The 12,243-nt window shown below is 39.0% G+C and overlaps 1 long non-coding RNA gene across 1 annotated transcript in view; it reads right to left on the minus strand.

Moving 5' to 3' along the window:
- Positions 1-12,243, minus strand: part of LOC150049327 (uncharacterized) — a 101,926-nt gene that overhangs the window by 25,202 nt on the left and 64,481 nt on the right. The window contains exon 3 of the long non-coding RNA XR_016538986.1: positions 3,899-4,146. This is a non-coding gene — a long non-coding RNA (uncharacterized LOC150049327). The remainder of the gene's footprint in view (positions 1-3,898; positions 4,147-12,243) is intronic.

The following is a 12,243-nucleotide window of genomic DNA, read 5'->3' on the forward strand; positions in this document are numbered from 1 at the left end:
TAAATGGACCACCAGAAAATAAGTGGTACAACCATTTAAAGGAAGGTAGAGCTATAAATATTTACAAGCTTTGATAAGCATAGTTTATGTGCTAGGAATTTCTAAATAAGTTACGAAAATATGAGGCATTACAAAGGCTGATATTAGGAGAAAAGAAATAAAGGTCTGTTTCTTCTGTAAGAAGGTCTTGTGGAAGAAAATCCCTAGGTACTTATAGGGAAGGAAAAACATAAAAAGATCCATGGCGAAAATGTCAGAATTATGTATTTTTGGAGGGGTGGGTGCTCATGGAGCTTTAACTTTGGTCTAGGTGCTGACTGAGCTCTTCAGCTCAAGACCAGAGCTCTACTACTTGAGTCATAGTTCTGGTTTCTTGGTGGTTAATTGGAAATGAGAATCTCGTGAACTTTTCAGCCTTGGCTGTCTTTGAACTGCAATCCTCAGATCTCAGTCTCCTAAGTAGCTAGGATTATAGGAATGAGCCACTGGCTCCTGGCTTTCAGAATTCTGTAAGAATGATGTGATATAATTCCCTCTTCCTACTTTAGAAAGTTTTGATTAGCTTAAAATCTCAGAAGCTCAGTATTTTTAAATGATGAATAATGTTTTATATGGAATGTGCTCTGGGTTTTTTCCCCTCATTTAACATATAGTTAGTTTAAAGAGCTATGAATTTTTAAAGTAATTTTGAAGGATTTTTTTTAAGCTTAAGTCTGTACAGACAAAACCTAAATTTTAATGTTGTTGAATGTATCTGCTAAAACATGGTGTTCTTTCTTGTTCCAAACAGGTGGGCAAAGAATATGCTGAAAAATATTGGTTTTCTCCTTTAAATCTACATTGTATTGTACACTTATGCACTTCTGACTAGGACCAAATAAACTAAGGTTTATAAGAAGCCTCGAAATTGAATTGCCAAATTTAGTTTATGCATTTAAAATACTGCAGGAAAATCATGGTCTAATGACAACTCAGGCAAAAGGTTCACAAGAGTCCTTCTCAACCAATTAAACATGGGGCACAGTGACATGCACTTATAATACCAGCTTGTGGGAGGTGTCCACAGGAAGATTGTTATGTGCATGTATAAATAGTGTAATAAAACTCATTAACACTTATGCAAAATGAAAGAGCAATACAGGGAATAAATTTGAATCAATACATTGCACTCATAAATGTCAACAGATAAACACTTCTACACAATTATTATATAACAAGTTACAAATACAATAAAAACATAAAGCAATATTCAGCTCTGTTGACATAAGAACTAGGGGAAGAGCTACAATATACTCACTTCTTTTAGATTATTGAGTATTCTAGACAAAGTTCTTCTAAGAAATGAATTTGTTAATGCACAAATGCTATAAAATTAACTGTTTGTTTGTTTTCTTTTGCCCTGGAAAGTCTACATCTAAGCTGAGACCTAGAGGATGTGAAGGACCCATTTATGGAAGACATAAGAAAACCTTCCAAGAAGTAGGAAGAACACAGACATACAAGGTCCTGGGGTGGAAGACCACTTACTATTCAAGGACTGAAGGGAAGTTTGTATAGCTGGGACCTCATGTGGAGTGAAGAGCAACTCACAGATAGGGTCTGGAAGTCAGGCAGGAGCCAGCCTCTTGGATTTTTCTGAAAATGATTCACATACCCACACCTCCCCCCACCACACACACATTCAAATCAGAAATGTCATTAGAAAACATGAAAATAGTAGATTGTGTAGCTCAAGAATGTACAAAATGAAATAATAACCAGAGGGTGGTAGATCAAAGATTGACCCTTTGAGCAAAAAAAAAAAACAAGTTAAAGAGAACTAGAGAACTAGTATATCCCCAAGCTATCTAAGACAATTAATGATTAAACTTGTAAGACCTTTATTGCTACTCAACCTTGAAGTACAGTCATCTTTGAAGCATTTGCTTCATTACCTAACCAAGTTTACAACAAAGTTTAGATTCCCAGGTGATCATTTTATAAGTTATTCACTTAGAATTAAAATTGTAGTAAAATATCTTCCTTGGAAGACTGCATAAGATGTGAGTGTTACTTTTTGCCTGGAAGTAGAAAACTGGACACCAGTGGCTCAGCGAAGGAAGGTGGCTGTGCACTGTATCCCTCATTGTACATCTAGAAAGTTTAATCGTGTGACTCTTATCTATTCAAAAGATGAATAAATAAGACTCTAAACTTCCTGAACTATATTAATTTTGTCCAACCTCAGCAAAGATTTGTAAAACTTCTCTGATATGGGGAAACAGGCTATTTTCCCCTCCTATTTTCAAAAGGTGATGAAGGTAACAGCTTTTGCCAAGTATAGGTGAACATAAAGAAATTAAAATATTACCAAACTATTTTTTTAAGTCATGATAGATGCTAACATTCAACCTGTGTTCACTAGAACTACAATTCCCTTTGCCTACGCAAGAACACAAAACTGAAGAAAACCTGCAAATAGATAACATATTGGGGGGGGGGGGTGTCAGCTATGTGCTTGGAGCTGTTTCTGATAAATTCCTTCCCATTTTAATAGTTTGGGATGCCCATTTTGGTGTTGTAAAATATTCTTATCATTTAACACTAAAGTGTTACTTTCTCCATTCTAAACTCCTAAAGTTAGTAACAGAGGCTTTCTACAGTAAGAACAGTATTTACTGTCCAAAGTAATTCTGATTCTTGCCATAGAAAATGATTCCAATGAATCCACTACATGAAAATTTAATGTTTGTGCGTGATTCTAACCACTCTTCTCTCTAAAGTTTATAATTTGCTGTAAAGTCTTAATTTCATAAATTTACAGAAACAGGTGTTTTCAGAAATGATGAGTTATAAGTATTTTTCTGATCTTTTCGGAAGCAGAAATGCAACTGAAAACACATTTACTCAGTTCGTATTTATAAGGTAAAAAGGTGCATAAGAGAGAGGATAATGTAGGAAAAAACTATCCTTTGCCAACATCAGCAGCATCCACTCATTAAAAGCGAAATGATGGCTCCCTGTTATAAAATAACGTAATTTCCCATTTACATCTTCAGTCTGGACCTCTTTCTGCACTCCAGACACATTTACCCAACATGTAGATATCCACAGCCAACTCTGCTTCACATGTCCAAAACACACTGCCCATCTTTACTCCTTCAACCAACTCCTGAATTCTTCCTTGCTACAAGTAAGGAAAATTCATTTCTTTCCAAAAAATTTGGTAGCAATTTCAATTCTAGCTTTTCTAAGGTATCTCACATGTAGTCACTTGGGAATCCTTTCAGCTTCCTGGTTCACTTCCACGATTAAACACAGACTGTTTACTTCCATGGTTTCTGTCTTAATTCAAGCTATCCCCACAATCTACCTGAATGTTTACAATAGGTTTTAACAGCTTGCTTATTACTAACGGGCCCACATTAACCCATGAGGTACCTTTGTACGAATTTAGAAAAAAAAAAAAAAAAAACCTTTCCCAAGAACATCTGCAAGAACAACTCAAAACTGTGACATTTCCAGTGTTTGCCTTCTCTTAGACTGTGGCACTCCCAAACAGGACCCAGCCTACATAATTACACAAAATTGCTTTCCTTCCAACACATTATATCTTTACTGATTTATCTTATTTATTGTCTGTCTCTCCCTCTTTGTGAGGGAAGACATTTCACCATCATGTTCCCTGCTGTATCCCCAACATCTACACTACACTTGGCATATAATAGGCATTCAATGAATCTTGAACTATAAGAACAAATGGGCTATAGCATCAAAGCCTCAGGGAATAAGCTGCTAACAGGATAACCTAAATATTCAGAAAAAAAAACCTTCTCTGGATTCACATTTCCATGTACTAGTTATATCGAGAGACTCTTTTAAAACAGGGTTGCTAGTTTCTGCTTGTAACAATCATTACCATGAAGAAAGTAAAGAACATTGTGCTGGGTCCATGGCATCTTTCTTCATTTTCCAGGGATTAGTCTGACAGCTGCCCTTTCATGGTAGAGCAGAATCTAATTTGCAATTCCTTCTTTTATCGTTTTTCTTCAAAACATATACACAATCAAGAATTGTCTCTTCAGCAGTAGGCTGCATTGGCATCATTGCTTTTGCATCTGTACAACTGCTCTGTAATGTATAATTTCATCAGTGATAATCGTATTCCTGTAACAACAAATAATGGAAGCATGAAAAAGACCGGTGGCTTACAAAAAGTCACACAGTTAATTAGCATTAGCATGCAAGCTGACTTATAGCTAACAGCGTAGTACTCTTAGTAAATATTTGTGAGCCCCTGAATTTCAGAAGACTTGGGTATTATTTTCATAAGCAAAAGATAAGTAATTGTATATTTTTGGAGACAAGAAGTAGAAGAGAAAAATGAATATTGCAATTACAAATGCTGAGAGGTAAAAGAACTATAAAAAGTTAAAAGTTTAATCAAAGCCAGAAAACTCATTCAGCATGTACAAATATTGTTGGCAAATAATGTTGCGCTGATTTGATTTTTTTTTATAAAATACAAATCCTCATTGATTGCATTTCTCTGGTTTTAAGACAGGCAAGTCAATTATTTACAAAGTAATGTTTTTACAAGCCCTCTCCTTCTTGTCTTTGTTTTTCCCAGAATGGCCTCTTTAATTTTTTCTTTTTATCTTTTATGCTAAAAGAGAGTAGTAACTCTCATGACTGGTATCACGTGTCCCAAGATAATATACACTCATACCAACAAGTAAAAACTGTGCCACGCTGCACAATAGAGGAGGTTTGTTATGGAAAAATCCATCTTATCTGGCATATCACACTGCAGTATATTTAAGGCCATAAATTTTGTTTTACTCATCAATTAGATTTTCTTCATGAGTCTTTTCCAGAAAAATAGACAAATGGCTGGTGGTGTTTCACAAAAACAAAGTAGGTCTCTACAACACCTTTTTAAGGAGACTCCAGAAAAAAAAACCCACAGGCTATAATTGATTGTTATTTTTTTCTTAAATGTAGTTCTTTTATGCTTCCAAATTATCATCATCCTCCAACAAAACCAAGAGCCAAGTGAGACAGAAATAAATACATCTTCCAAATGTATTTGCCTAGGAAGGGTTTTGCTATCAAAAAGTTACATTGCAGAGGGCCTGGAGTTTAGCCTAGTGGTAGAGTGCTTGCCTAGCATACACGAAGACCTGGGTTTGATTCCTTGGTACCACATACTGAGAAAAAAAAGCCAGAAGTAGTGCTGAGGCTCAAGTAGTTGAGCTTTAGCCTTGAGAAAGTCCAAGGACAGTGCTCAGGCGCTGAGCTCAAGCCCAGGACTGGCAAAAATAATTGCAGATCAGCATCCTTCCGAAGGCACTGATAAGAGATGTGCTCACAAGACATAACCATGAACATGCACACAAGTGCATCCCCTTACTCAAATCCTAAGAAGTAAGGCTTAAAGATACTCCTTCAAGAAAAGGTGATGTGTATGATATGCTGTTTGTGAGTGTGTGTGCACATGCACACACACACACACACACACACTTATGTGTACACTTCAATACTGGGGCTTGGACTCAGGCCTGGTACTCCTGCTTGGCTTTTCTGCTCACAGCTGACACACTACTACTTGAGCCATGCCTCTTCTACTTTTACTGTCAATTGGAAACAAGTGTGTCTCCAACATGTCCTCCCAGAATGACTTTGGACTATGATCCTCAGATCTCTGTCTCCTGCATGGCTAGGATTATAGGACTGAGCTACCAGGGGTCAGCTCTAATATTGCTATTTTTTAAGAAATAAAAGAGAAAAAGCTGTGACATCCTTCTCTTTCTCCTCTTTCTATTCCAACCACTCTCCTTTCTTCCTCTTTCTCCTCTAAACATCTCACCGATTGACATTCTATTATCCTATGAATAGTACTCACTCAGGCTGGAAAACAGAGCAGTAGACCATAAGGAACATATGTTTCAAAATCCAGAAGCAAGCTAAAAAGCACAACTATTCTTTATTGGGCATTTACTATATGTTCCAAGCACATATGTGTGATATATTTTCCCCACATCCATTGATAGGTACAATAAACTCACTTTACAGTGGTCAGGTTAGGAGGAGGAAGTAAATTTCCAAAGAGAACACAACCAGCAAACAGCTACTCTTATTATTAAAAACCATCATCTCCCATACTCATTTGTCCCATTGACATTCGGCATGAGCCTGCTATGAGCCATGCACTGTTCAAGACCCTGGCAATATGGTAAGGATATCAGCACCAAATATAAAAATATGTATGAATATATAAGGCCATATGCCACATAATGACATTGTGGTCCGAACCACCTATATGACCCCAGAAGATTACAATGGAGCTGAAAATTTCCTATCATAAGGCATTTTATTGTCTTTTCTATGCTTAGATATGTATGGATATGTTCTGTACAGTCCTATGCTGTATGGGTTTGTAGCAGGAGCAGATAACCTCAGTGTGAGTGATTTACCACCATGTAAGTTTGTCTAAGCATATATTGCAACTCTCACACCATGCCCCAATTCCCTCATGACATAGTTCTCCAACAACATACCTGTCAAGTGATTCAAGAGGCTATGTGCATGTGTGCATGTGTAGGTAGGAGAATCAGTCTGGAGCCAACCTGAAAAAAAGACTTTCAGAGCTAAAACTCTTCTGAAGGGAGAAATCCTAACAAGACAAGTGAGGAAGCATCATGAACCCTGGCGAGGGGAGGTGATTCGAGGGCAAGCATCTCTGCTATATATATGTATAAATATATATATTACACACACATATATATATACCATATGTTATATGTATCATGTTATATATATATATAACATACATTTATATATTGTACTTAGTAACTGCTCATTTGGGGTCAATGTAAGATTTTATTTATTCACTTATTTATTGGCAGTACTGAAATTTGAACTCAGAGCCACCACCTGCTAAGTCCCATACCTCCATCCCTTATTTGCACTGCTTATTTTTAAGATAAAGCCTTGTTTACTGACAAGTTTGTTCCCGGATTACAATCCTTCTATTATTTTGCTTCCTGCCATGGCTGGGATAACGTGTGTGCAAACACAGGCTTCCTTTGAAAGGAATCTTGGACTTTTCTGCCTGAGCTGGTTTGAAACTGCAATCCTCCTAATCTCAACCTCCCAAGTAGCTAGGTCTACAAATGAGTCACTGGCACCCCGCTGAGTTTTTTGTTTGTTTTCATCAGAACTAAAATTCCATTTCTCTTCTGGAATTGTTTATGGTAATTACCCCCATAGAGTTTGTGCCTGAATTTTTTCATCAAGGAGCAAGATTTATTCAGATTCCAACCCACAATCATATCTTCGAGATAAAGGACAATGTTCAGACTATTTGCTATGCACTGTTTTTCTGGAGTAGCCATGTGTCTCTTGAACATTGACTCTGGGTTTTTCTTCTATGTTTCCTTTCAGAAACAAAACATTGTCAGGGAATATATCTTAATCCCCCAAATCACTGACCTTTGCCTTTAAAGGACCTTTCTATACTGGCATGGACTTGGTAATAGTATGTCCATATATGCTTCTGTGTCTTGGAGCACAAGTGTACCTCCATATTACACCAGAAAGAACCACACCCAAAAGGAGGTCAGCCTGAATGGTCATAGCTAACGCCTGAGGAAGCCATCTCTACCAGGATATTTTTACATGACAGCTGTTCATGGAGACAAATGCACATTCCATTGTCTTCCGAAACAGGTGGAGACATTCCACAAGCAAGTAGCAACTGGGTAAGACTCAGGTTGTTCCTCCACCTTTTCTATGTTTCTGCTTGTCTCTCCTCTTCTTTCTAGCCGTAAGTTCTCTAAAACTTATACTTTCAACCCCTCTTTTTTGTTTTTGGGCTTTTGTTGGTTGTGAGGCTTGAACTCAGGACCTAGGCACTGTTCCTGAGCCTCTTTGTGCTCAAGGCTAGCTCCTTACCACATGAGCCTCAGTACCACTTCTGATTTTTGAGTGGTTAATTGGAAAGTCACATGGGAACTTTTCTGTCCAGGCTGGCTTTGAACCACAATCCTCAGATCTCAGCCTCCTGAGAAGCTATGATTGCAGGCATGAGCCTGCCCGGCTACAACCACTATTTTTGATAAGTCTACTATGTACATTTTGTTTGTTGTTATGTGACCATAAAAGACACTGATCACTGCATACCAATGGCTCTCTCACCTGTAATCTTAGATTAGGAAGTTGAGACCAGAAAGGTCAAGGTTCCAAGGCAAAAAAAAAAAAAAAAAAAAAAAAAATGGGACTCCATCTCTAAAATACCCAAAGCAAAAAGGGCTAGAGGCATGACTCATCTGCTTGCTTTGCATAGCAAGCACAAAGCTCTGAGTTTAAACCAGGACATTTTACCAAAGATATGGCCCTACAGTTGGCATTATTTATAGTCCAGTTTACTATAAAACAAATATGGGATCTGAACAACTGACAGCGAGTATTACAAACCATCTAACGGTGATTCTTATTTTGTAGCCAGATAGAAACTGTGTACATGCAAGAAGTTCCTCTTTATTCCTGGCCCTTGGTAGATTGAAGTTAAATAGTCTAGCATGCCAGCCTCCGTGGCCCTGGTTTGGGCTGAGGTATTTAATGTCTGGGCTGTTCATGGGCTTCCAGGACTTCAAGGATCAGAGCTCAGGGTGACTGCGATTGACAACCTACAGCGGGTATGTGTTATAACTCTCCCTCTAGGTTCAGTTCAGACCCTCCAATAGCCTGCTCCAGCTACCCCACACTCGCCTGATTGACAGTAGTCAACGTGCAGCCACCAGTGCTTCCCATGCTGAAAGGTTCCCTGGTCCCTCTAGTCCAGAGGCCCTGCTACCACACGAATTGCTTGTCAGCACCTGCTCTCTCACCATCCACCCTGTTGCCTGATGCTTCTCTCTGAACTACCAGCTCAGACATTCAAAAGTAGGCAAGGGCCAGGTGTCAGTGGCTCACACCTCTAATGGTAGCTACTCAGGAAGCTGAGATTGTGATTCAGAGCCAGTCTGGGCAGGTAAGTCTATGAGACACTCATCTCCAATAAACTACTAAGAAAAAAACCAGAAGTGGCACTGTGGTTCAAAGTGGTAGAGTGCTAGCCTTGAGGAAGAAAGCTCAAGGACAGAGCCCACGCCCTGAGTTCAAGCCCCACAACCAACAAAAACAAAACAAAACAAAAGTAGGCAAGGCCACTGAAGAGAAGTGATTCTTCGGACTTAATGTTGCAACACCTGGTGGCAGCACAAATGGGTGTTTTCCATCTGCTCACAGAGAGTTGAACACCTGTTGTAGAGCCAGAGGGAGTTATGACAAGGGTATTTGTACCAATCAAGGGAGTCCCTGAATTCAAATATGGGATTATGTTGCCCTAGTTCTGGCAGAGTCTCGGTCCTTTCTATTAATGAGGGGCTGTATTTGCACCAGTCATATATCTCCTCCTGGGCCACCAGGGAAAGAGCTTTGCTCCTTCTCTAATGAGTGGCTGCCAGCCCTTCCAGAGGCCACTAAGGCTTGAGATGGCTGAAGTGTGGCAGGGATTTCTTGGTGGGGCAATGCCTTCTGGAGCCTGAGTCATGTTTTGGGTTCAGTGAAGCTGGTGCTGACAAGTGGATACAGTCCAGCTGTCAGGCTACAATTCTTTACTCAAGGGTCACAGATCAATGGTCTAGCAGCTGTCAATTAGGAGGGTAAGTCTTCTCAGCCCCCAACATCTCAGTACATGCAAAGGAAAAAAACAAATCAACTTTCTAAGAGGTGTGTACAACAGAGGCTAACAGTGCTTTAAGAGTATTCAACAGTCCTCTAACAAGGTTCAACTTCATCCCCAATGTTCCAGCGACAGTCCCTACTACCTGCTCCAAAAGGTTCCCCAAGGATGCGTTGGAAAGCTTTGTAGAAAACACTTACACTGAACTTGGAGTGTTTGTGCATCCGGGGTGCCAGATGGCTCACAAGGTCATTTCTAGGGAGACAAAGTTGCTGAGCATGAGCAAGTGAGATGTCTAAACAATATTTTTCACAAGTGTAGATGAATGGAAGCACACAAAACAGAAGACTCCTATGAAGAGGAACTAGAATAATTTAATGTGCAAAGAGATCCTAAACCAAGAATATCATCTCCTAGAGGAAGTCTCACAAATAAAAGACAAATACTATCTTTTCCTTCAAGATAGACTGTATTCATAAACTGCTTTATTAAATGGCAACTCCTTTGTACTACTACTTAAAGATAATAACTTTTAAAAAAGAAGTATATTCGTTTATTTATTTATTTGAAGTAGGAAAGGGAAGGGGGGAAAACAAGATGGTTGGGAAGGGGTAGGGGAAGGAAATGGGGACAAAATCATGAGAAGGGCTATCAATGTGTAAGAAGTAATGCACCTGCCAACTGGTGAATATAACTGTAACCCCTCTATATATTACAATAATAAAAAAGTATATCTAATCATTTATATTCCTACTGGCTTATTACCCCCTTTGGGGCTATATTTGTGAATGTCACTGTACCCACAAAACAACTTGGGAAAGTTTCAAAAATGTTCATATTTCCTCCTCCTCCTCCTCCTCTTTTTCCTCCTCCTCCTCCTCCTCTTCCTCCTCCTGCTCCTCCCTTCCCTCTTCCTCCCCCTCCCTTCCCTCCTCCTCCCCGTCCCTTCCCTCTCCTTGCCTCTTCTTCCCTCTCCTCTCCTCCTTTCACTGAAAAACATTGTTAGCTCTCTATACCTGCTCTCACTATCTGTCTTTTGTATGCCACCTGTTCCTATACATTATTTCAGTGAATACATATAAACACTGACTCATAAGACTAAAATGAGCACAATTCCAAGAACCCAGTGTGCTGTGGAGATTCACAGCCAGTGTAGGCTGAGCTGAAAGCAAGAACTAGGTTTCTTTTGTGATCTTATTTAACTCCTACGTCTTCTCACCCTGTAATGGACCATTGTGCTTTTTTTGGGCTCTATGACTCATCAGTCTTTGCACGTCATACTGGAGTCTGTTCATTTATAAGGGACTTGTTGAGGGGAGGGAGGTCTGGAAAGCAAAGACAATAAGAAAAACTGCTCAAGGAAAGATCAGCTGCCCCTAAAATTTACCTTCTAAAATCTGCCTATTGCTGCATCTCATAAGTTTTAGTCACATAGATTTAATATTTTGCTAGAAAATTATAACTGGATCAGCTGAAGTTGGTACTTCCCAGACTGTAATCAGTTCTAGGCAGAGAGAAAAGGAACTGTGCTCGACAGGTAATTAAGAAAACTGATAGAAAATAGCATTTTGCCTCTTTGAAGGTGAACTACAGTTTGTAAAGGATACCGAAACATAATTTACCAAAAGTCCAGATGGCAAAGCTATGATCAGCACTGTCAATTAATCTTTTCTTAACCTTTTTCTGCTCTTAAAGTGTTCACATTAATATAGAGAAACAACTAAAATATTGTAGAGCTTGAATTTGGAAGACAGTAATTTGTGAGTCACTGTTGGTTATAAGATGTAGAAACACTGTCTGGGAATGGAGAGTTCTGAGGCTAGAGTTCAAAGGGGATTAACCAATGTCAAAAGAAATGAGTGTTATTCATGATCCTGGAGAAGGAAGGAAGAAAGCAACATGTCCTAATATTTCCAAATAAGAAATGAAGTCTGGCCTAAGAGTTTACCACCAATCTCCAGTAAGGAGGAAATAAACTACCCACCTCATTTGCAAATCCCTCTGGGAGTTGCTGTATCCTTTAAACCTCACAATCCTGTGTACTTGCTATGATTTGGATATGGTATGGGTGTCCCTCAAGCAAGGCTTGATGGTTTGGGGAGGTGATCAGATTAAATAAGGTCATTAAGCTAGAGTCCAGACTATTGAATTCTGGTGGCTTTTTAAGAGGGAGAGACACTAGAATATATTCACAAGTACAGGCACACAGATACAGACTCCCTGTCTCTTGCCATGACATGTCCTCAACTCAGTACACTGAGATCAGCTGCAGATCTTGCACCTCCAGAATCATGAGCCAAAATAAATTGCTCTTCATTAAAATTAACCTGTTATGTGGCATTGTGTTTCACACAGAGTAGCAAATGAACTAATGTAGTATGGACAGAATACCTTCTCAAAACTTTGGTTTCTAAATAAGTATGAGAACCATATGGTTCAGATTTCATCTCAAAAGGAAAAAACATAAGAATAATAAATTTACATTGGGCCCTTGGCTAAAAGTGGGAAGAATCCTCTGGCAAAACAAATCTGATAAC

The sequence above is a fragment of the Megascapheus bottae genome, chromosome 20 (genome assembly GCF_031878675.1).
Source record: "Megascapheus bottae isolate mThoBot1 chromosome 20, mThoBot2.hap1, whole genome shotgun sequence".
NCBI lineage: Eukaryota > Metazoa > Chordata > Mammalia > Rodentia > Geomyidae > Megascapheus > Megascapheus bottae.